Here is a 23,853-nt window from a genome sequence, read left to right as displayed (position 1 = left end):
ATAATAATTTCTAGTCAATCTAGGCCGTTCAATAGGCGGATGATCTGACGGTAGAACTTATGTTTAGTTTAGGGTTTTTTGCCTAGAAGGCAACCCCTTTCTTTGTATGAGGGCATTGTATTTGAGGTTGTGTAATAAATGTGTATTCTGTGAGCGAGAAACAGAGAGGTGAGACTATGAGAGAAAATAGAGGATATTACAGCAGATCTGTTGTAGGTTGTGTCTCTTTATTTTGTTGGATAATAGAAAGGAAGGACTCGCTGTTCGGGGTGGACATAGCCCAAACTGGGTGAACCATGTATATCTGTGTCTCTCTTGTTTTATGCGTTTTTTGTGTTCATATTTCTACAATATTTTATGTGTTCCATTGCTCCGTAATATATAATTTTCTAACAATCCCATGGGTTTTATCTAGGCACTGGCATATTGAAATGGCACTGGTTCTGCTCAAGCATTGGAGTCCAGTCTTTGACCCTAAGCGAGAACACTTTGGCGCTGGCCCTATATGGGTGCACCTTCTGGGTCTTCCTCTACACTTCTAGTTGGAAGACGCCTTTAAGAGAATTGGGAATGCCCTGGGTTGATACATGGACTATGATAAATCATATATAGTCACTGGGCACATGTCTATGGCAATGATATTGGTACACCTGGATACCAAGGAGGGACTGGAAGAGAACATGAAATTTCACTGGAGGAATACTTGTAGTGTTCATATTTTAGATTATGAGGGTGTCCCCTATCACTGCTGGAGGTACCATAATATTGGGAATGTATACAAAGAATTTTCACTATTGGCTTCTAGTTCTTCATCAGGGACTCGGCCCAAACATGCTGAAGCTACTCCCTCAGCAGATTTGCAAGGCAAGAAAATTGCACAGTCTAAGGAGTGTCCAAAGAAGGGTTCACAGGCAGTTTGTGGCACTCGCATGGAGAATGTTTGCCTCCCATCCCCACGTATTACCAGATCTTGTGTGGCTATGGCGGAGATTGCCTCTGTTGCAGGTACATTTTCCTTGACTCCCTCTCTACCATTTGATATATCATCTGTTTTCATTCCTTGTGTATCACTATGCACTTTTTCACCTGTTATTCCCCCCCTAAGTACATTGCACATTGGCTACTTCTGCACCTATCTTCTCCCCTACTCCCCCATCCATCCCCAGGCTCCTAGATTCAATCTCCTTCATTGAGCATTCCTATGAATCTTGTCGGAGTCATCTCTACAATCTCCATTTACTGGTCCACCAAACTCATGGGGATGGTAGTGGTATTGGCATCATCCCCCTATCCCCGCCCTCTAGATATGCTAGCAGTTGGCATTCCAACATGTCAAAGGCCATATTTAAGGCTAGACTGGATGTGGCTCATGACCCCCAACCACCCATTGCAAAGGTCCTTAGAGCACTGGCCTCACTTACCCCTGGTTCACCATGAAGTGGCTCTCTTTCAATTGTCATGGGTTGGCTAGTTTCACTAAGAAACTAGCCTTCCATAGGTTATTAGATGTGGAATTGGTCGATATTATTTTTCTTCAAGAAACTCTTGCACCCTATGCATTGATCACCCCCATTCTTGAGGATATTATCCCGGGATGGAATTTTCATGTCTTGGACATTCATGGGTGGTCTAGTGGGATGGCTCTGGGCTACAATCCCAGGTCTGTAAAATTGTTGAATTCTTGGGGCGGGGAAGGAATCATTGGGGCTGATATTTATTCTTTAGAATTTGGGAGGGAGCTGAGAATCATCAATGTATATGGGCCCTGTATCAATAGGGCACCTTTCTGGCACCAACTACTTAATCATTCCTACATGCAAGCTGATAACATTATCATTGGGGGTGACCTCAACTTCTCTATTGGTCATGCTGAATCATGGGGTCATAGCACACAATGTGAATCTCTATCGGAGGTGTTTTGGTCTCTATTGGAGGTCTACCATCTATCTGATATCACCATGGCCTGACAGCAACCCACTTGGTGAAATAGGAGGATTGGAGATGTTGCACTAGCTAGGAGGCTGGATATATTTCTGGTTAAGGATACTTTACTAGACCATATATCTTTATATTGTCAATGGGTACAATTCGGGGGATTGTTTGATCACATGCCCATCTATTTTGAATTTTCTTGTGGCGATCGTAAACCAAAGGAACCATATAAATTTAATTCCACCTGGTTCAAGGATGAGGGTTACATACAGATGGTTACAAAGCATTGGAAGACCTACTTACCCCCATATGGTCTATAGATTTATGAAGTATTTGCAAATAAATTGCTTACCCTTAAACATAAATATATTGAATGGACCAGGGAAAAAAGAATCATAGATGAGAAGACTCTGAGAGACACGGAATTAGAGCTTGAATATCTGGGGGATAGTGAAGGTTTTGGTTTTGTCTCCTCTGAGCCAAAAGAAATATGCATCAAACTAGAAATGGATCGAAATAGAATCCTGAAGGACCGAGAGGAAACATGGTGCCTTTGAAACCATGCCATATGGTTATAGGTGATGAGCCTCATCATTGGGTAATTATATGGGCCTTAATTCACCTCCTAGCTTAGTCAAACCAACTATTCTCATAACTTTTTGCATACTTCTGATTATATTTTGTTTATGAGATGAGTTAGGGTTGGATATTTTGCTTTGTGGTCTAATGTGCATTTAATGCAAGATTAAAGGATAAAAGCAAGGAATTTTGGAAAAGACCTTGGTCAAAACTCAAATGGGACAAGGGAGAGGAATTATAGGAGGAAAATCCTCCTCATTTACTACCCCTCCATTCAAATATTCCTCCATCAGCTTGGAGTGCAAACAACCAAATCATGAGGACTAGAAGGCAGCTGAGCAAGTGAAAGACAAAGCACCAGTTTATCTTGAGTTTGGGAGCTGAGCCTCCCTAATTTTAAGGAAGTCATTGGAAAATTTAGATGTATAAGTAGAGAGGCCTAGGACCTCAATAGGATTCGGATTTTTGATTGTAAAATTCTACCCTATTTTCGAGCTACAAGACTTGTGACAATTTTTTATGTAATCCATTGTTTTGATAATATGAATGAGTTTTGTTTTGAGCCAGCACTGAGTTAACTCAAAGGGCTGAAGCTCTTGGGTTAGGACCCAACCTTAGCAGCCAAGGATCCTCTTTATTGTACATGTATACTAGCATAGATTAATATTTTAATTGTTCATTTGATTAGTAGTTGCATTTCCATTACAGCAGTGTAGACTAGATTGGTTGTATGTTAGTTTATCAAGGAGAAAAAGGATCACCATAAGGTTTTCAGCAGGTGTCTCGGCCTCACTTCCTCCCTCTGGGACCATGACTTGAGGAAGAAACCCTTCAGTAGCCCCAAAAACATAGATTTCTAGTTCTTGCATGAGATTTGGAGTTTGTTGTCTTGATTCAACATTTGGTTCATTTCATTGTCATATTTTTCCATTACTCCATTTCTAAAATAAGATCTCACTCATGCTTTCATTCCCTTCAGCACTCTCTTCATGCATAATATAGGCAATTGATTCATGCTTTTCTAGTTTATGAAAATGTATCTTGTTGCATAGTTCTTGGAAAACACACATGTTTTAAGCACAACAGGTACTTCAGCAGGGGACCTAGACTTCATCACCAGCAGCCACCTTCCACTTCATCCACCCTAGCCATCTCTTGTTCCACCATCACCCTCACTAGTTTTTTTGTCATTTTTCATTAAAATTCCCCTAGATACATTGAGTGAATCTAGCCATCTCTGATCTTGGATATTGACTCTTGAGTGTTCCTAGACCTTCTAACACCCCATCCCACTCATCACACACCTTTTCCAAGATTCCCAACACCTCACAATTATCTCTTGGCCGTATCCTGTAATTCCTACAAGATCATCATGTATGTTTCTAGTATATCCTGTAGGTTTTCCTGAAACGGCCTATTTTGAGGCTGAATTGATGGAGAACCTCTAGGAAGTCAAAAAAAACCTCCTAGGACCCTTCCAAACCATCCAAACACTCCATAAGCCTTTTAGCCATCCTCAATCACCTTCCATCCACCTGTCACATCCACAAGAACAATTAATTTGCATACTTGATTTTGCCTAAAAAACTAAAAAAGTGAAAATAGATTTAGTTTAGTTTTCTTGCTTACACATTAGTATGGTTTAATGCTCTTTACTTTTGTAGCTTAGATAGTAGCATTAGGTCAGTGATGATTTAGTAATTATACTAGCACAACTGTTTAAATGGTTAATTAGGATATGATGTTATTTAGCATTACATGTTGTTTTCCTCACTATTGTGGTAATGTAGATATCTTAGAATAGATTTTCTCTTCTTCCATCAAAGAATCGAGCTTCTTATGACTCTATAGAAGTCTAGCTTGGAACCCCTAGGGTGTCTTGTCAGATGAATAGTGACAACAGGCAAGACCTTCACTTTTACTTGTGCATATAGTACTATCACCTCCAAGTTTTGTACGAACCCCGGGTTGATAAGTAAAGTTGGTAGCCTAGGAGTTGTAGCATCCTTGCTACAATATTGGCATTCATCACTTTTTGGCGTCGTTACCGGGGAGTTGTCTGAGTAAAATGTGATTACTGCTTTCTTTTCTTCTACTTCTTGTCTTCAATTTTCTGCCATTAGTTTATTTTTGCAGAAGTAATCTAGTAGCTTCCTTTCTTTTATTTTTCATGATTTGCTTTCCTTTCCATTCTGCAAGTAGAATTTCAATTCAGCAAGTGGATTTTTCATTCTATCAGTGATTTTCATTCAATCAACAATTTCATTTCTGCAAAGTACTTTCCAGCTTAAAAAACAAATTACAAAACCAACCCAAAAACATTTCCTTTCATGCCTCATAGGAATAGGGACAATTTAGGGAAATTTTTGCCAAATACCCCCACTGCATCCAACAATGAGCCTTCTCTCTTCTTCAGTGGCTGTGAACTGGAGGAACCTTTAGGTGAGCAACTTGACATATTTGAAGAACCTACAGGGGAAGAAGAAGAAGAAGAGGAACCCATTCCTACTGAACCAATGGCTGAAAACTGAAATGACAGAGGGAATAGAGAGAGAGTTGAGGGTGCCTTCCCCATCAGGGAAACCAACGGGGACACTAAGATGAAGAATATAAGCCCCTTTGCCCTACCTCATTTCCATGGCCTGACCACAGAATACCCTGACACTTTCCTATTTGAGTCTGATGATATATGTCAAACCTATGACTATACGGATGATGAGAAAAAGTTAAAACTATTTCCATCTACCCTTAAGGATGTAGCATTGCGCTGGTTCATGGGCTTACTTGGAGATAGCATCACAACTTGGGCTCAGATGCATCATTCTTTTAACAAAAAATATTGGGACTACTGTAGGTCAAAGGATACTAAAGAAGAAATTTTTAGGATGGCCATAGGCCAGGATGAATCCTTAGAAGACTATGAAGAAAGATTCCAGCTCAGTTACAAAAGGGCCAGGTGCACATTTGACCTTGAGTCACAAAAGATGGTCCTACTTAGGGGAGTAAGAGAAGAGCTTCTGGATACCTTACACTTGTTAGAAGCAGGTACACTTGTTAGAAGGAGGAGATATCTACCAATTACCCTATGAGGCTATCAAGACTGTCTTTAGAAACCATTCTAGGTTAGCCAAGAAAAAGGGTAGGGGTAGTCAACCTATGGCTGAAACATCATCTTCCAACTCATCCATCAAGTGTGAAATTGGAAATATGCTAGAAGATTTCAAAAGTGAGATGTTGCAAACCCTTGCCTTACAAATGGACACCATGAACATCAAAAGGAAGCAAGAGGAAGCAGAGAGAGCCTTGGCCATCACTTTTCCTAGATGTACCAGGAGGCATCCTAGGAATGAATGTCCATTGAACTGTATTGAAATTTTCTCAGCCTGTGAAGAGAACCACTCCATAGAAAAGTGCCCTTTGTTACCCAGACTCAAAGCTATATATCAAGGAGCTGAATGGGTCACTGAGAAGCTTTGCTACATTAACTAAAAGAGGCCTCCTGGGCCTAGACCATACCAGTAGGGCATGCAAGGGTCATCGCATGCATATTACAACCCCAACCAAAACACAACTATACCTTCTTGGGGACCCCATAATCATCCTTCGTGGTCTACACCCCCTCCTTGGTCCTATGCATCTCAGTATCATTCCTAGCCATCCAGCAAGTCATTTCAACCTTATGCTCTGCCACAACTTCAGTGGAATACACCACTCCACGGGTGGAGGCCCCAATATAACAATTCTCCAACTCTATTAACTCCACCTGCCCAACCACAACTCCTACACTATGCTCCACCCAAGCAACACTAGGTGCCTTCCCAACCAAGTCCGAACCTGAACAATTGGTAGGCTCAACAAGTATACATATCCAGCTTATGTTGTGGAAATCCAGGAGATTAACCTAAAATCTGGGAGAGTCCTCCCAGATAACCAACCTCCCCCTCTACATAGAGAGGTTGAGGAGGAAAGAGAGGAAAGAAACCATAAAGTAAATCAACCCTTTCCTCAGAGACTATCCCAACCACTCCAACCTACCCCAAAAGAAACTGAACTTCTGGGAGAATTGAAAATCTATGTGTAAATATCCCCCTTATCCAGGAAATAAAAGATGTTCCCATTTACAATAAGTTAATTAAGGAGAAATGCTTCAAGCATCCACAGAGAAGAAAAAGGGATTCCCCTACCATTAATGTCATTGTGCAACTATCTGACTTAATGTTGGGGCAGGTAATATATCCAAAACATTTGGACCCTGGAAGCCCTGTAGTAGATGTGCACATCAATGGCACCATTGTCCCACACACTCTGATCGATATTGGGGCTGCCATTAATGTGATGACTAAGGACACCATGCTCAAGCTCAACCTCCAAGGGTCATTAAGGAAGACCACAACAATTCTGCAACTTGCAAACTGTTCCATAGTCACCCCTAAGGGAATTGTGGAGGATGTGATGGTCTCCATTGACTCCTGGGAGTACCCTGCAGATTTTCTAGTTATCTAGCCTAAAGCTAAGCTCACTGGTTATCCTATCAGCCTTGGGAGGCCATGGTTGGCCATAACCGATGCTTACATTAGCTGCATAGCTGGGAATATGACCATCAAGAATAGGAATATGTCCAAGTAGTTAGTCCTATATCCTCTTGATGAACCTTCTGTAGAGCATAATTTACCTTTATGGTTGGAGGAGGAGGAAGAAGATGAGGTTTGTTCTGCCCAACTTTATGCTTTAGAACCAACCATGGGAGGAGGACAACAAGATGAGGATGACTTGATTGAACACCTGCTCCAAAGTCTAACTCTTGGTTCATTACCATTAGAAGAAGAAGTAAAGGAAACCTAGAAAAATCATCCAATTGACTTATGCTTGGCTGATTCCAACCCACTCCGTGTCAAAACCATAGAATTTAGCCTAGAGAAAACCTTGAAAATTAATCCATCCCTTTCTGCTCTCGAAGAGGAAAAGTTGTGCAACATGTTAAAAGGAAACCTAGTAGCCTTCGCTTGGAGTTACAAGGAAATGAACGGAGTACACCCCTGAATGTGTACTCACCACATATACATCAAATAAGCTTGCAAGCCAGTCCGGAAACCACAAAGGAGGATGAATCCAGCTCTTAAAGATATAGTCAAAGAAGAACTGCAAAAACTGCTAGATGCAGGATTCATTTACCCTATCTTTGATAGTGAGTGGGTCTCCCCTTTAGTGTTAATTCCAAAGAAAAATGGTAAGTGGAGGATTTGTGTCAATTACAGGGAGTTGAACAAAGCCACAAAGAAGGATCATTTTCCCCTACCCTTCATTGACCAAGTGCTAGACGACCTGGTAGGGAAAAAGTTTTTTTCTTTCCTAGATGGATTCAGTGGGTACAACCAAATCCAAATCTGCCTAGAAGACTAGGATAAGACCACATTCACCTATCCTTGGGATACATTTTCCTATAGGGTCCTTCCTTTTGGCCTATGCAATGCTCCTGCCACTTTCCAGAGAGCAGTCTTGAGTATTTTCGCCGAATTAGTACATGATGTAGTGGAAATTTATATGGATGATTTTACACCTTATCGTTGTGATTTTCAAGAAGATCTACTAATCCATGAAAAGTATTGGACGAATGCATTGAAATGAACCTGTCTCTCAACCCTAAAAAATGTGAATTCTTAATGACTGAAGGGGCCATGCTAGGTCATTCAATATCTCAGTAGGGACTGCAGGTGGACCCATACAAAATAGTTATCATCCAAAGGGTCCCACCTCCACAAAAGCAGAGAGATGTCAGGAGTTTCTTAGGGTTAGCTAGATACTACGGAAGGTTCATAAAGGACTTCAGCAAGTTTGCCTCTCCCTTATTTGGGTTGTTGGCCAAAGATTCTAAGTTTATATGGTCAAAAAGATGTCAAGAGGCCTTAGACATTCTGAAGGGTAAGTTAACCACTACACCAATTCTTTGAGGCCCGAACTGGGCCCTCACCTTTCATATTCATGCTGATGCCTCACACAAAGCCATAGGAGCATCCTTAGGTTAGGTAGAGGAAAAATTTCCTTATGCCATCTATTTTATCAATAAGAACTTGTTAAAGGCTGAGATAAATTATACAGTGAGCGAAAAGGAACTCCTGGCTGTTGTGCATTCATTAAACAAATTCAGGCATTACATTAAAGACTATCAAACATTTGTGCATAATGGCCATGCTGCAATCAAATATTTAATGAACAAACCAGATGTGAATGCTCAAATTATAAGATGGTTGATTTTATTACAACAGTTTGATCTAACCATTGTTGATAGGCCTGGTAAGGAAAATGTTGTTGCAGACTTTTTATCTAGGGTGAATCTGCCTATAGGTGAAGAAGGAATGGTGGATGACCAGTTACCAGATGAGAACTTATTTGCTATTTCAGTTCTCTCTCCATGGTTTGCTGATATAGTAAACTATTTGGTATTAGCATAGTTCCCACCAAACATCCCCTCCAAAGAAAAGAGCAAGATAGTCAGGAAAAGCGCTCCCTTCACCTAGATTGGGGGAAATCTTTTCAAACTTGGCCTAGATCAAATATTGAGAAGGTGTTTAAGGGAAGAGGAAGTTTTTGACATCCTTCTAATTTGTTATGATGGGCGTTGTGGAGGTCACTTTTGTTCAAAAGTGCAACAAGAAATTCTAAAAATAGAAAATGCTAAAAATAGCACTACTATAAATAGTCAGACTATAAATAGCAGTTCAACCATTGTGGATCTTAGCAACAATGGGTGAAAAGTGAAAGTGCTAAAAATAGCTTTTCTAAAAATAGCATTTCGAGATCCCTTCTTATTTTAGTCAGTCCCTGGACTAAACATAGGAAGTAAAATTCGAATTTGATATCAACAACAGTTTGGAAATTAATTAATTAATTCATCTTGAGTTAATTAGTTAAGGAAAATCAATCTTGAAGTCTATGTGAGGACATGCAATCGTTTCTCCTTTGATTGAGGGATTTATACATCAGTTAAAGAGATAAGGATGAGTTGTAAATAGTTGGCTTAGTTAACTGAGTCAACTCTAGTTAGATTAATTTAACAGTTTGTTAAATTAATCAGAGTTCAGTTAGTTAATGCTTGCATGCATGTAACTATTGTATTTCAGATAACTGAGTATTCACTCATGGATAACTCATGCATGTCAGTTCAGCCAGAGACCCAGTTGAGATCAGATGGAGGGAGAGTGTACTATAAGTTTCTAGGATATTCCTTTGTGAATATTCCTTGCATGCAGAATGAATAGTATTCCTTATGGATTGTGCAGTTGTACCTAAGGTTACAGTGAGTGTGATGAGGCCAATTCACACATGTGATATCATTATACCCCAATCAAAACTGTGCAAGGAAATAGGAGGCTTGGAGGGCTTGAGGAAGATATATTCTATGTCTATTAAGTCTGTGAGTTGTATTGTTTGATTACAGAGAGAGCAGGATAGCTTGAGAGCTGATTCTTTTTGTAACTTGAACAATATTTCCATTTGTATGATAATACAGAGTTGGGCTTTTAGGTTGGTGCTTTCCCCAGTGATATATCTTCTGTGTTATGGTTGATTATTTCTCATTATCAGTTATATCTGTTCATGCTTATTGTTGCTCATGTTTGATTAAGCTTCCGTTAAATTGTTTGTAGAAGTAGATAAAGTGTTTTTACCAGGTGATCTACAGTGGGAAAATCTACATGGTATCGGAGCAAAGGTGATCAAGGAAGAACAATATACAAGCAGGAGAAGTACGAAGTTTGGTTTCTAAATATTGAATTGAGTTATTATCACATATATTTCACCGATGGCATTCAGTGGTTTAAGACTCGAATATGCCCTTGATGGCAATTCAAATTATATAGCCTAGAAGGATCGCATGGAGCCAATGTTGGAAGATAACGGTCTTAAGGACTTCATTGATCAAAAAGTCCAAAATCCAACTGATGCTACTCAACTGGAAGAATGGAAAAAGTGTGTGGCTAGAGCAAGGAGAATCCTCCTGGAGGGAGTTCGAGATCACATTGTCTCGAGCCTCCATGGGAAAGAGACTCCGTTTTCGATGTGGAAAACATTGAAATATCTTTATCAGAATAGCAGTGATTAGAGGAAGCTGGCGTTGAAGGACAAACTTCAAAAGATCAAGTGCGAAAAGGGCGACACAATCTCTACGTTCCTGAACAAGCTCACCACCTGCAGGGATGAGCTTGGAAGCATAGGGGTCATGACAGCTGATGACAACATGGTGATTCTAGCACTCCTCGGTCTTCCTAAGAGCTAGCATAGCTACCAGGACTCGGTTAATGGAAGAGAGAAACTGCCAGATTGGGAACGAATTTGGTCGGACCTAATGTAGGAGGAGATACGACGAAGCACCAGGGATGGATCTTCATCAAAACAAGATGATGAAGAAAATCTAGCTTTAGTGAGTAAAGCGAAGAAAGGGAAAGGGAAGGCATCCCAATCCAAATATTCTCATGTCGGGAAGAAGGTTGACAAGTCGAAGGTGTGATGCTTTCACTATCATGAAGTGGGCCATTATGTTATGAATTGTCCATAGAAGAAATCCAAGAAGGGTTCCTCAAAGGGATCTGATGGTGATGCACTAGCTTCACAGTTTGAGCCGGATTTCTCTCTTATCACATGCATGGTTTCATCCATGGTGGGAAGTTTTTGGTACCTGGATAGTGGAGCTTCTTTCCACATGTTAGGTGACAAGAATCTTTTCAGTACATTAGAGGAGAAGGATCTCCAGATGTGGATCAAGATGGGCAATGATGGAAATCACTGTGTCTCCAGTGAAGGTACAGTTATGTTTTAGAGGGAGCATGGTGCTCCTCTCACCCTATCTGCTGTTAAGTATGTACCAAGTTTGAAAAATAATCTTGTGTCTGTTGCCATGCTAGAAGATAAAGGCTATGATGTAGTCTTTAGTAAAGGAAAATTTTTCCTGAGGCATATCGGCACCGGACAGACCAAGCGAATAGGGATTCAAGTAAAGAATCTATACAAGTTGGAGGTAGATCACTGTGATGCACTAAGTTCCAAAGTAGAGGTGGTTCAAAGCCAAGATGTTGGCGAGCTGTGGCATAGGAGACTAGGCCACTTGCATCACGGGGCCTTGAAGATCATGCAACAAATTTCTACTGACTTACCTAAGGGAAAACCGAAGCAAACAAATACATGCAAAGGATGCACCCTGGGTAAGTATGCGAAAGCTTCCTTTCAGGATCGGGATAGTAGAGCTGGAGAAATCCTGGAGTGAGTTCACTCAGATGTATGTGGACCATTCTCTACAGCCTCCACCGCTAAGCAAAGGTACTATGTTATTTTTATTGATGATTTTTCTCATAGATGCTAGATCTACTTTATGCAAAAGAAGGATCAGACCTTCTTGAGGTTTTGTGAGTTTAAAGCGTTGGCAGAGAAAGAATCAGGAAAGAAAGTAAAAGCCTTGCGTAGAAACAATGGTGGAGAGTATGTTTCCTAGTAGTTTAAAGACTTCCGTGCTACAGAAGGAATTAAACGGGAACTGACGACACCTCATAACCCACAATAGAATGGGGTGGCCGAAAGGAAGAATAGATCTATTGTGGGAGCAGCTCGAGCGATATTGCCTGACCAAAGCCTACCACTTCATCTGTGGGCCGAGGCATGTAATACAACAGTGTATCTTCAAAACAAAAGTCCTCATCATATTTTGGGGATGAAGACACCTATGGAGGTTTTTCAGGGAAGTGACCAGATGTGAGTCACTTCCGCATCTTTGGATCACCCGTTTTCTATCATGTGACCAAAGATGCTCAGAAGAAGCTGTTAGTGTTAGTCTTTGTAGCCTTCCTCCAGTGATCAAACATGCTCTTACAAAGTGATTTTAAGGAGTCAAGGTCAAATTTTGTCATTTCAGTGAGTCTTCAAGTAAAATTTGGTCACTAGGTATTAGGTCTAGGGTTTGTTTTTACTCCTTTCAAAGTTGTCCAAATGTTGGTCCATGTCACCATTCAGCTGAGTGTACCATCATTCAGAGGGTAATCATCATCATGTCAGGTTCCAATGGGTCATTTTATACCTTGTTCATGCTTCAGTTGCGCTTAGGTAAGGTTCATTTCCCTCTCCTAGGGTTTTGAAGGTAATTTCTCTTGGATGGTCAAATCATCAGCAAAAATTGCATCCTGATATTCACCTTCCCCTATCCTTAATGTACCTTATTAAACACTTCCCATCATTGATATCCCTCAAATACCTCATTTTCGCACAAACCCTAGTTTCTTGCTACAACTTGGCAATTTTCTAGGCTAGACCTGTGTTTTGCCCTTTTGGACCCCTTACCCTCACTCACTATTTGAAATTCCACTTTCCCCTACTTCCTAACATCCCTCCCTACTTCCCAAGATTTTCTCAAGAATTTAGAAGCCCCTTATCCCCTTCATTTCGCTTCATTTCAACAAATCCCCTGTTCCACACATCGGGATAGGTTTTACTTCAATGATATTTCTGAGCAAGAAAAGATGAATTTGGTAAAACTGAGAGAGGTTTTTGTCTAAAATATGCCAAGGAAGAAAAAAATCCTTCACTTTTTACAAAAGTGTCATGGTTTTATATAAATGTAAAAAATACAGCTGCCTCGGGAGAATTGACGCACCTCTGAAGTGACCTTGGTAAAATCAATTTTTCTCCTAGATTGGTTGGCCAAATGACTTGCTTGATGATTCAAATCATAACTAAATACAAATAGATTTCCAATGAGCTATCAAAGGCTCAATTTGGAGTTGAGGAAGACCTTCCAATGTTGACTGCAACAGCACTCTGCCTTGAGGCAGCCTCATTTGGCACATTTTGACCAGTCTTGGGAGATTTGATTTTGATAGGGAAAATGAACTCCAAATTTAAAAATTCTAGTTGGGTTAGAAATTAGACTCAATAATCTTTCCAACGAGCTATCCTATGCCCAATTTGGACACCAGGAAGGCCTCCAAAAGTCTCCTGCAAAAATCACTACACATTGGGTCACTGGCGCGGCGCATAGAGTTGGCGCGGCGCATTGGGCTGCCCTCCACAGTGCAAAAAATACACTGGCGCGGCGCATAGAGAAGGCACGGTGCATAGAGCTACCAAGCTCGATTCTCTCAAAAACTCCCTCAAATTTCCAAAATCACTCAACTCTTCTAGTGTGCAAGTAAGTCAAGATCTTTTCCTTGCTAGTAAAGGAGTTTTTCTTAAAGTTTATGGTGGTTGTGTAAAAGAAAATTCAAACCCTAATACCTTGAAATTTCTCAAAATCCATTGCCTAGGGTTTTTACTTGTCATTTTTCTACCAATTTTTTTCTACCACTCCCTCATTTTTTCACTCCTCCATTCATTTTCTCAGCTTATCCACCCATTCCCTAACTCCCATATTCAGTCATCCCTATCCCCAATTCCCATTTTCCCAAATCCTAACTACAAATCCCCAAACCCTAATTGCCATCCAAAACCCTAAATATCATCCCCTAAACCCTTTCATTCCCTAAAACCCTACAGCTAGCATCAAACCCTCCCCTCATCAGTCCCACTCATCCATGGAGCTCAAAAACATGCAAGCAACCGGCAAGCTGCTAAGAGAAGGAAAACCAAGTTGACAACACTTGAAAGGGAAATTCAAGCTGAGCGTGAATCTTGGCTTGAGAGGAAAAAATTGCACTTGGAAAAGGATGCTAGAGAAGGCCAATAGGGAGAAGACATTGTTGAGGCGTATGGCTTATCATTACATGGCGAGAAACAAAGTTTGCAAGGCGAGAATCAGGAGCTTAAAGGCAAAATTGAAGAAGGCATCAAGGAGGCGAAAGGAGCATGATATACTTCAGATATTGGCTGAGGCTTCCTTGGCCCAACACAATGCTTGATGGAGAAGACTCAGCCCAAATTTCAAAAAAATTGAGGCACTTTTTGCATTTTTGAAATTTTTGGCACAAAAAATAGGAATTTTTGCTCTATGTGCCGCGCCACCTGGCGCTTTCTTTTGATGGGAGCCTCCAAATGAGAAAAACTCAACATTTTTGGATTTCGCATGGAAAAATATGCTTTTATACCAATGGACAAGAAATTTGGACAGGTTTTGAGCCCTCAAAAAGGTCAAAAACACTCAAAAAATGACCTTACTGCCCCTATTTTGAGACACAGGAAGTAGTGTTGGGAGAAATGAATTTTGGAGGAGAAAATGGAGGCCAAATTGAAAAATTCCACTTAGGTTGGAAAGTAGACAGGTAGACCTTTCCAAAAAGTACACTTGGAGAAAATGTGGACACCAGGAAGGCCTTCAAAAGTGGCTCCAATCAGGAACTATGCATAGAGAAATCAGGCGTGGCGCATAGGGATATTTTGCCAATTTGACCAAGTATACTCTGTTTTTCGCCTAGCTTTTGCCAGTTTGACATTTTCACATTCTTAGTGTCAAATTTGTGATGTAATTTAATTTAAAATGATGGATCTTGATGTAATTATGTCTAATTTTCACTTATGGGGGTAGATTCATCTGTTAAAAGGTTGTTTGAAACTGAATGAATCAGTTCCCTTGTTTCTAGAGACATGTTGTTTCAATGTCTGATTTCTAGTTCTCAGTTTAGAATTAGTTGAAACAGCTCCTAAACATGTGAGCTCAACCCTTAGAGGCTAGGATTAGTTTTTGTTTGCCTATATCTTATATTTTTTCAATAATTAGCATGGTTGGACTTTTGAGAAAGCCTTGAGCTTCATTGTATACTCATATCAGCATTTTGGCTAAGGAATTGAGACCAGGGTTTGCAGCACTCTTTGGGATCCATGTGGCAATTTTTCTTGGTACAGTGCTTTCTTTTGTAATTGTGAATTTTCTTATGTGTTATGTATTCCATTCTCTATCTTGTTTCTTCATAACTAAAAAAACAAGAGTGTAAGTAGAATCCACTGAAATTGCAGTGCTCTACTTGAGGTTTGCTTTAGTTTCTTGATGTTTTCAGCTGTTTGGAGAGGATCCATGAATTTCCTTGCCTTCTTCAGCTCCTCACTTGTCTAATCCTTTCATCTCATTTAAATTGAAGTGCCAAAAATAATTGCCTACCTTGCCCCATTGAGATCTCTGCAAGACTGAGCCTCAATCCCCGCACCCAAAAGCTACCTTTCCATCTGAGCCAACAAAAACATCATTTCATTCAATTAAACTTTTTCACACATATAGCTAGCCTAAGATTAGTATTTCTATCAGTCATCTCAAGCCCTCATCGATTATAATTTGCTGAGATTGCCCGGAGAGAGCTCTCTCCCGACCTGGTAGGGCTAGCTACCAGGTTAAGCGTGGTTTGATGTTGGCCCTGGATCCTACCTTCCTCAGCCTGAGGTAAATCTAGGCACTAACAAAATATAGACCCAACAGCTGAGTTGGGGATACTTGTGGGGTACAAAGATACACCCCACAACTATCGTGTGTTTCTTCCTACCAGTCAGAGGACCGTAGTGCGCAGGGATCTGAAGTTCGATGAGTAGAAAGCCATGTGAGTGTCACTTGAGAGGGAGCTCAAGTTGCATGGTGATGAGGAACTTTTAGTTCCAAAGGAGGAGGAGCCTTTTAATGATGTGGATCAACCACATGCAGAGGATCCAGTAATGGAGACCCCCACTCCTCGAGAATCTTCCAGAGACGGGCAGAAATGCTCGCGGGAAGCTGACAAATTGATGTTAGATGCGAGAGAGAATGTGGGGCAGCCATCCTCTCAGCACAGACAGAGGAGATCTCTAGAGAGATACACTGGCTACATGGCCCTGGTTGGGGAGTGTGTAGTGACCAAACCTTCATCTTTTTAGGAGGCAGTGCAGCAACCAGTCTGGGTTGATGTAATGGTAGAAGAGTATGATTCTATCATATGGAATAGTGTGTGGGATGTTGTCCCTAGACCTGGGGACAAGTTAGTGGTTAGTTCCCAATGGATTTACAAGGTAAAGTAGGTAGCTGATGGTAGTGTTGAGAAACACAAGGAAAGGTTTGTTGCCCGAGGTTTCTCACAGGTTGAGGAGATTGACTATGATGATACCTTTGCTCCCGTAGCAAGGTACTCATCTATCAGATCGATACTAGCTCTATCAGCTCAGATGGGTTGGAAGATCCATCAGATGGATGTGAAGACGGTGTTCCTCAATGGGAAGATTAAGGAAGAGGTATACATTGAGTAGCCTGAAGGATTTGAGACCTTCAATTGTGAGTCACATGTTTTCCAACTCAAGGGAGCACTGTATGGGCTGAAGCAAGCACCCCATGCTTGGTATACCAGGATCGGCAACTATTTCACCGGTTTGGGCTTCACCAAGAGTGAAGCAGATGCGAACCTTTACCACATCATGGTAGATGGTAAGCCATTGATTATTTTACTTTATGTCGATGATCTGATTTTGACAGGTGATGACTAGCTGATATAGTCTTGCAAGGAGGACCTTGCAAGAGAGTTCGAGATGAAGGACATGGGCCTCATGCACTACTTTCTAGGCATGGAAGTGTGGCAGAAAGATGGGGAAGTATTTTTGTCTCAAGGCAAGTATGCCAATGAGATACTCAAGCGCTTTCACATGGAGAAGTGCAAACCCATGCAGACTCCTCTAGTTGGGAACTGGAGGAAGGAGGATGCTACTTCAAGTGAGGTAGTAGCTGCTACTATTTATTGGTAGCTGGTGGGTTCACTTACGTATCTGGTGAACACATGACCTGACTTATGCTTTGTGGTGAACTAGCTGATTCGAGCTATGGTTCAGCCTACCAAGCTATTTTGGAAGGAAGCAAAGCATGTGCTGAGATATCTCAGAGGCACTACACAGTACAGATTGTGGTACAGATGGACAGAGGGAGTGAAGCTGCAAGGCTTCACGGATGCAGATTGGGTAGGTAGTCCATTAGACCAGAAGAGCACTTCTAGAGGAATCTTCAACCTTGGTTCAACTACAGTTTCTTGGTACAATAGGAAATAGAGATCAGTTGCACTTAGCTTAGCAGAGGCTGAATACATGGCTGCTAATCAGGCAGGATGCAAGGCCATTTGGATGTGGAAGATTCTAGTGGGATTGTTTGGTCAGATGATGGATCCTACAGTGATATACTGTGATAATCAGAGTTGCATAAAAATCTCTGAGAATCCAGTGTTTCATGATAGGTCCAAGCATATAGATATTTGTTACCATCATCTACAGGACTGTGTGGTCAAGAGGATCATGATGCTGCAGTATGTTTCGACCGAGGAGCAGGATGTAGATATTTTGACTAAGGCATTATCAATATGAAAATTCGAGTTCCACAGAGACAGGATCAGGGTTATTGATAATCCCTTTCTTATTGAGAGGGAGTGTTGAAAAGTGCAACAAGAAATTCTAAAAATAGAAAATGCTAAAAATAGCACTGCTATAAATAGCCAGGCTATAAATAGCAGTTCAACCATTGTGATCTTAGCAACAATGGGTGAAAAGTGAAAGTGCTAAAAATAACTTTTCTAAAAATAGAATTTCGGGATCCCTTCTTATTTTAGTCAGTCCCTGGACTAAACATAGGAAGTAAAATTCGAATTTGATATCAACAGCAGTTTGGAAATTAATTAATTAATTCATCTTGAGTTAATTAGTTAAGGAAAATCAAACTTGAAGTCTATGTGAGGACATGCAACAGTTTCTCCTTTGATTGAGGGATTTATCCATCAGTTAAAGAGATAAGGATGAGTTGTAAATATTGAGTTGTAATTAGTTGGCTCAGTTAACTGAGTCAAGTCCAGCTAGATTAATTTAACAGTTTGTTAAATTAATGAGAGTTTAGTTAGTTAATGCTTGCATGCATGTAACTACTGTATTTCAGATAACTGAGTATTCACTCATGGATAACTCATGCATGTCAGTTCAGCCAGAGACACAATTGAGATCAGATGGAAGGATAGTGTACTATCAGTTGCTAGGATATCCCTTTGTGAATATTCCTTGCATGCAGAAGGAATATTATTCCTTATGGATTGCGCAGTTGGACTTGAGCTTACAATGAGTGTGATGAGGCCAATTCACACATGTGATATCATTAGACCCCAATCAAAACTGCGCAAGGAAATAGGAGTCTTGGAGGGCTTGAGGAAGATATATTCTATGTCTATTGACTCTGTGAGCTGTATTGTTTGATTACAGAGAGAGCAGGATAGCTTGAGAGCTGATTCTTTTTGTAACTTGAACAAGATTTCCACTTGTATGATAATACAAAGTTGGGATTTTAGGCTGGTGCTTTCCCCAGTGATATATCTTCTTTGTTATGGTTGATTACTTCTCATTCTCAGTTATATCTGTTCATGCTTGATGTTGCTCATGTTCGATTAAGCTTCCGCTAAATTGTTTGTAGAAGTAGATCAAGTGTTTTTCTTTAGTACATTTCATTACCAAGTGATTTGCAGTGGGAAAATCTACACTTTGCAGCAAGGAGGACAACATTAAAAGTGTTACAAGCAGGCTATTATTGGCCCACTCTTCATCAAGATGTGAAAAAGTACACTAGTCAGTGTGATTGGTGCCAGAGGATGGGAAAGCCTACTCCAAGAGATGAAATGCCCCTACAGCCTTAAGTTACTTTCAAGCCATTTGAAAAGTGGGGCATGGACTTCATTGGGCCTATCAACCCTCCTTCAAAGCAAAAATAGTACATTATTGTGTGCACTAATGATTTGACTAAGTGGGCAAAAACCAAGGAAATTAAGGCAGCAACAAAAGAGAAGGTGTTTGAGTTCCTAAGGGAGAATGTATTCTACAAATTTGGGTACCCTAGAGAGCTAGTCACATACCAAGGTAGCCAGTTTACCTCCAACATGATTGAAGAAATGCTCAGCCATCACAAATCAAGCATAAGACCTCCACTCCCTACCATCCACAAGCTAATGGGCAAGTGGAGGTGACCAACATGGCACTAGAGGGCATCTTAACGAAGTAGTGAGCAACAATAGGAAGGATTGGCCAGAGGGACTAGTTGAGGCCACATGGGCCTATAATACCACATGGAAGACCACCATTGGATTTACACCCTATGAGTTGGTCTATGGGGAAAAGGCCTTGTTTTCCATTGAGTTTGAATATAACACATTGAGGATGCCAGCCCAACTAGATTTGGATCTCAGTCATGCACAGAAAGGGAGATTGTTCCAATTGAATGGCTCGGATGAATTCAGAATGTAGGCCATCCTACATATAGAGATAGTTCAGCTTCAAAGGAAGATCTGGCATGATAAACATATTAAGGAGAAGCAATTTTAGGAGGGTGATTGGGCATTTTTATATGATTCTAGGTATAAAAACTTCAAGGGTAAGATAAGGACAAGATGGCTCAGAGCTGATGTTGTGGAAAGATGCCATGATAATGGTTTAGTACAAATCAGAACTATAGATGAAGAAGCCATTCCATTGCTTGTTAATGGACACAGATTGAAAATGTAGAAGAGACCTTTACCAAAACAAGAGTTCATTGACAATATCAATAAAACAGTGATGATGGTGGAGCAAGTTCCAGCTCCTCCCTCATCAAGTCACTGAAAAATGAAAAAAGAATATGGACTCAGGTGAAAACCTCCAAAAGGCACCTGAGTCCCATCTTTGGGTTGAAAACCTCGTGAGGCAGCCCAATGATGAAAAAAAATATAGAAAAAAGAATAAGAAGATCCCTGGGTGAAAACCTCCCTTGAGGCGCCCAGGACAAACAACTAGGGCAAAAACCTCACTGAGGTAGCCTAGTTGTTTTTCAAAAAAAAAAAAGAGAGAGGGAAAGATATAATTGTTATTTGCAAGTGGGTGAGAAAGACATGCAAGGAGAAAAAAGAGGATCCAGAGGGAACCCTGCCTCACACATATTCATATCCCCCACTCCTCACCATGCATCCCTCCATTTCTATCATTTTTCCACTCCATTCCTTCGATTTATGTGAAGAATGTGTTTTCTACAGGATCCCTTGAAAACCTATAGGATGATCCTGTAGGAATTACAGTGACCTGGAAAACCTATAGGAAGCAATTTGAGGGCACATGGTAGGTTTTTTGGGTCCCTAAAATTCATTCTAGGCATGATCTAGCACCTCACCTTGTCCACCATCATCATCCCTATTTTGGGAAGTTTTAGTGTTCTTGGATAAACGCCTAACCCTCTAGACTAGTATCATAATCTATAAACAATAGTACAAAGCATTCTCTACCTTTTCTATAAACAATACATAAAATAAGAGAACAAAGAACCTACTTGTAGCTTATGCTTGTTCCTTATCTCCCTTGACCGATTCTGTTTCTCCTTCCTGTACCTAAGCTACTTGAGAAGTACCTGCACAGACAGAAACAAAAACCCATCAAGTATATGATAATGATCTATTGATTAAACATAGCATGGAATCAAGTACATGATAAGCATATGAAAGCATCAAAAGACAATACAAGCATATGGAAAAAGCTTTGAACACTTTATTAGTGAAAGGAAGAATTACAACACAATTTTCCTGATTCAGCATCACTCCTCTAGTTCAATCCCATCCTCTCCTCACAATAAGCAAGACACTTTTACATCATTACAATACTTGCAATCAACTCAAATCTTATACCAACAGCATCTCCCTACCATTCAATAATTTTCAGCCCCTGATCACTTAAATGAGTGGTCTTTTTATAGGTGAATGAAGGAAGTTATGCCATGAATGGTGATAATGAATGCCCTCCTAAATTTAGAATTCAGTTCCATGGAAGAATAGATTAGGGGATTGATGTTCCTTAACTCCCTTTCTCATCCAAATGCGAACTCAAAGGAGTGGATAGCCTTGCGAAACTTCTAGGGGCATCTAATGGATAAGGAATATTTCAAACGCTCATGGAAATTCATTCAAATTCACCTAGCATAGGCCAAAGAGGGACTGAGTGCGCTGCATGGCACCCTGACAGTGTATGGTTTTCATTGCAGCGTACCCTAATGAAGGCCTATCTACTTTGATCTTCTTAGAGGTAGTTTTTGGATGTTTTTAGTGATGGAACCTCTTGGGAAGTGAGGCATTCTAATTTTTAACTTCTTTAGGGCATGTAACAACTACATTAGGGGTTGATGGGCCCTAATAGTATCAATCTGTAAGTTGGGGTTGATGTGCCCAAATGGATCTGTAACATTTTCTCCCTAAAGCATGAAGTCGTAAATATATATGTCGAGTGAAATGCTTTATCATGAGGAGAGGAGGTTTCGAAGCAAAAGGTGACCTGCATCAATTACAATACATATATCATGATAATTTGATTTTTTCTCATGAACTTGCTGAGGGAGGGCATACCCATGCTCAACTTATAAACTTTCATAACATGTACAAATGTAGTCGTCTATAGATATAGACCCATGAATGGATGACCATGAATGTGAGGCCATTGTACATTAGATTTGGTACTCCTGAAAATATCGCAACCCAAATGGATGAAACTAGATCTAGTGTTGTTGGGAAAAGTATCCAATTCGGAATGCCCCTATCCCACTCTAAGAGGTGATAGTGCCTTAGCAACAAACAAGGAAAACTATCTGAGTATTCTTCTTTATGAGATGCAAATAGATAAAGAAGGATGTAACTAACCCGTGTCTTCTGCTAGTTTGTCGATCCAATTACTCTCTCTCTTTTGTTCGCTTCCCGCTGCCTGCTCTTTCACTGGTCCAGCTTCACCCAGTTCCTGCAAGATCACAAGAGAGGAAAACTACACAAAAGACATAGATTCACATTCATAACTAGTTTAGGATCAGATATAAACTAAATATGCAAATACAACAAAACATCATTGAAATACAAGCATATAGGAGAAACTCAAATAGCTTTATTGATATGATAACAAGGTTCAAGAGGAGATACAACCAAGTGAGTCCCGATCCAGCATCTACCTCCTAGCAAAAGAATCCCTTCCTCTCCTCCAACAAAGCATAAATCACCCAATGTACTAATCTCAATCTCAAACCAACAGCAATTCTCTACAAAGTACAAAATTCCAGCCCCCTGAACCTCTGGGTGAGAGATCCATATATAGATGTAAGCAGAGAGGATGAGTCAGCTTATGTTTTGACTTGTGGCTTCTCTCTGTCAGTTCTTGCTTCCACTTCGAGGTTGAGAACCTCTTACTCATCACTTGGTCGAATTCATTGAGGCAAGTGTCATTGAGGAAGATTCTGGAAGCTTCCAGGGTCTTTCCACCTCGTTGAATGAACTTGCCATTTGTCATCTCCTACTCATCGCACCCTGGTAGTGCTTCTACCTGTGTTGCAGTGTAACTAGCCAGTGTAACCTCTGCATTTCAACGCAGGCAGCTAGTGGAGCTACTGAATTGATCCTGATTTGACCATTTCTGAGTGATTTTTGGTGGAGAACTTCTGGGAGAAGCTGTCTTTGGTTGACCTTGTTCCTCTAGGGGTAGGAACAACTCTTTTAGGGACTTTGGATCCCTTGGATTATGGACATTTCATGCTCAATGTTGTAAGGCACAAAAATGTCTATAACAGTTGCCCCCTAAAGTATGAGGCCATTTATCGGGTGAAATGCTTTATTAGGAGGATCCGAATTTCTTCCAATGCTGGGAGGAGACCTGTAATAAGATACAATACAATACATTATTTTTCATACTGCTCTCATGATCTAGCTGAGGCGGGCATTCCCATGCTCAGCTTTATAAATTCACTTTTCTGTACATAGAACAGAGAATCGTCTGATGGTAGACTGATGATTTTGATGAAATCACCATCCTTTTGGTAGAATGATTATCTGTTGTAATGTTGTACATGTCAATATCTTTATTTTTCCTGAATATATATCGCAGCCCGGATGGATGAAACTAGATACGGGGTCTTCAATCTCATTCAATCTTCACTCTAAGTACAAGTCGATCCATGTGAGAAATGTTCTGAAGTCGAACATGGAAAGACATCGCTTGATTACCAGTCAATGATGTAAACTGTTAACAAGCGCGAGAGGAATCACCGATAATGATAATGACCCTCAAGGTACTGCAGCACAATTCACGTGGTGTGAATAAAGGACTTGGCATCGAACACCACACAAAATCTTTCGGTCGAAGGTCATTGATGTATACCTGTCGCCGGAAGTGAGAAACTTGCCATTGAGGCATGCAAGTTTCAAAGTACTGAAGAGGGTGTTCCTAGATCAACTTCTTGGATAATGAGATGATGTCGACAAGAAGCGATCCGTCAAAGGAGGGCCTTAATGTATCCCACATCAGTGACACGGAACGGAGCAAATGATTTTGATGGAGGTGAAAACGATCTGATGATATATGGTTCAGGGTGGCGGTCATGAAAGGATGAAGGATAATGTATGGTAGTGGATGGGACAC

This window comes from Pinus tabuliformis, chromosome 4_1, assembly GCF_031772625.1.
Source record: "Pinus tabuliformis cultivar Carrire ecotype Pingquan chromosome 4_1, CPIR1, whole genome shotgun sequence".
Classification (NCBI taxonomy): Eukaryota; Viridiplantae; Streptophyta; class Pinopsida; order Pinales; family Pinaceae; genus Pinus; species Pinus tabuliformis.
This window is presented reverse-complemented; position numbering follows the sequence as displayed.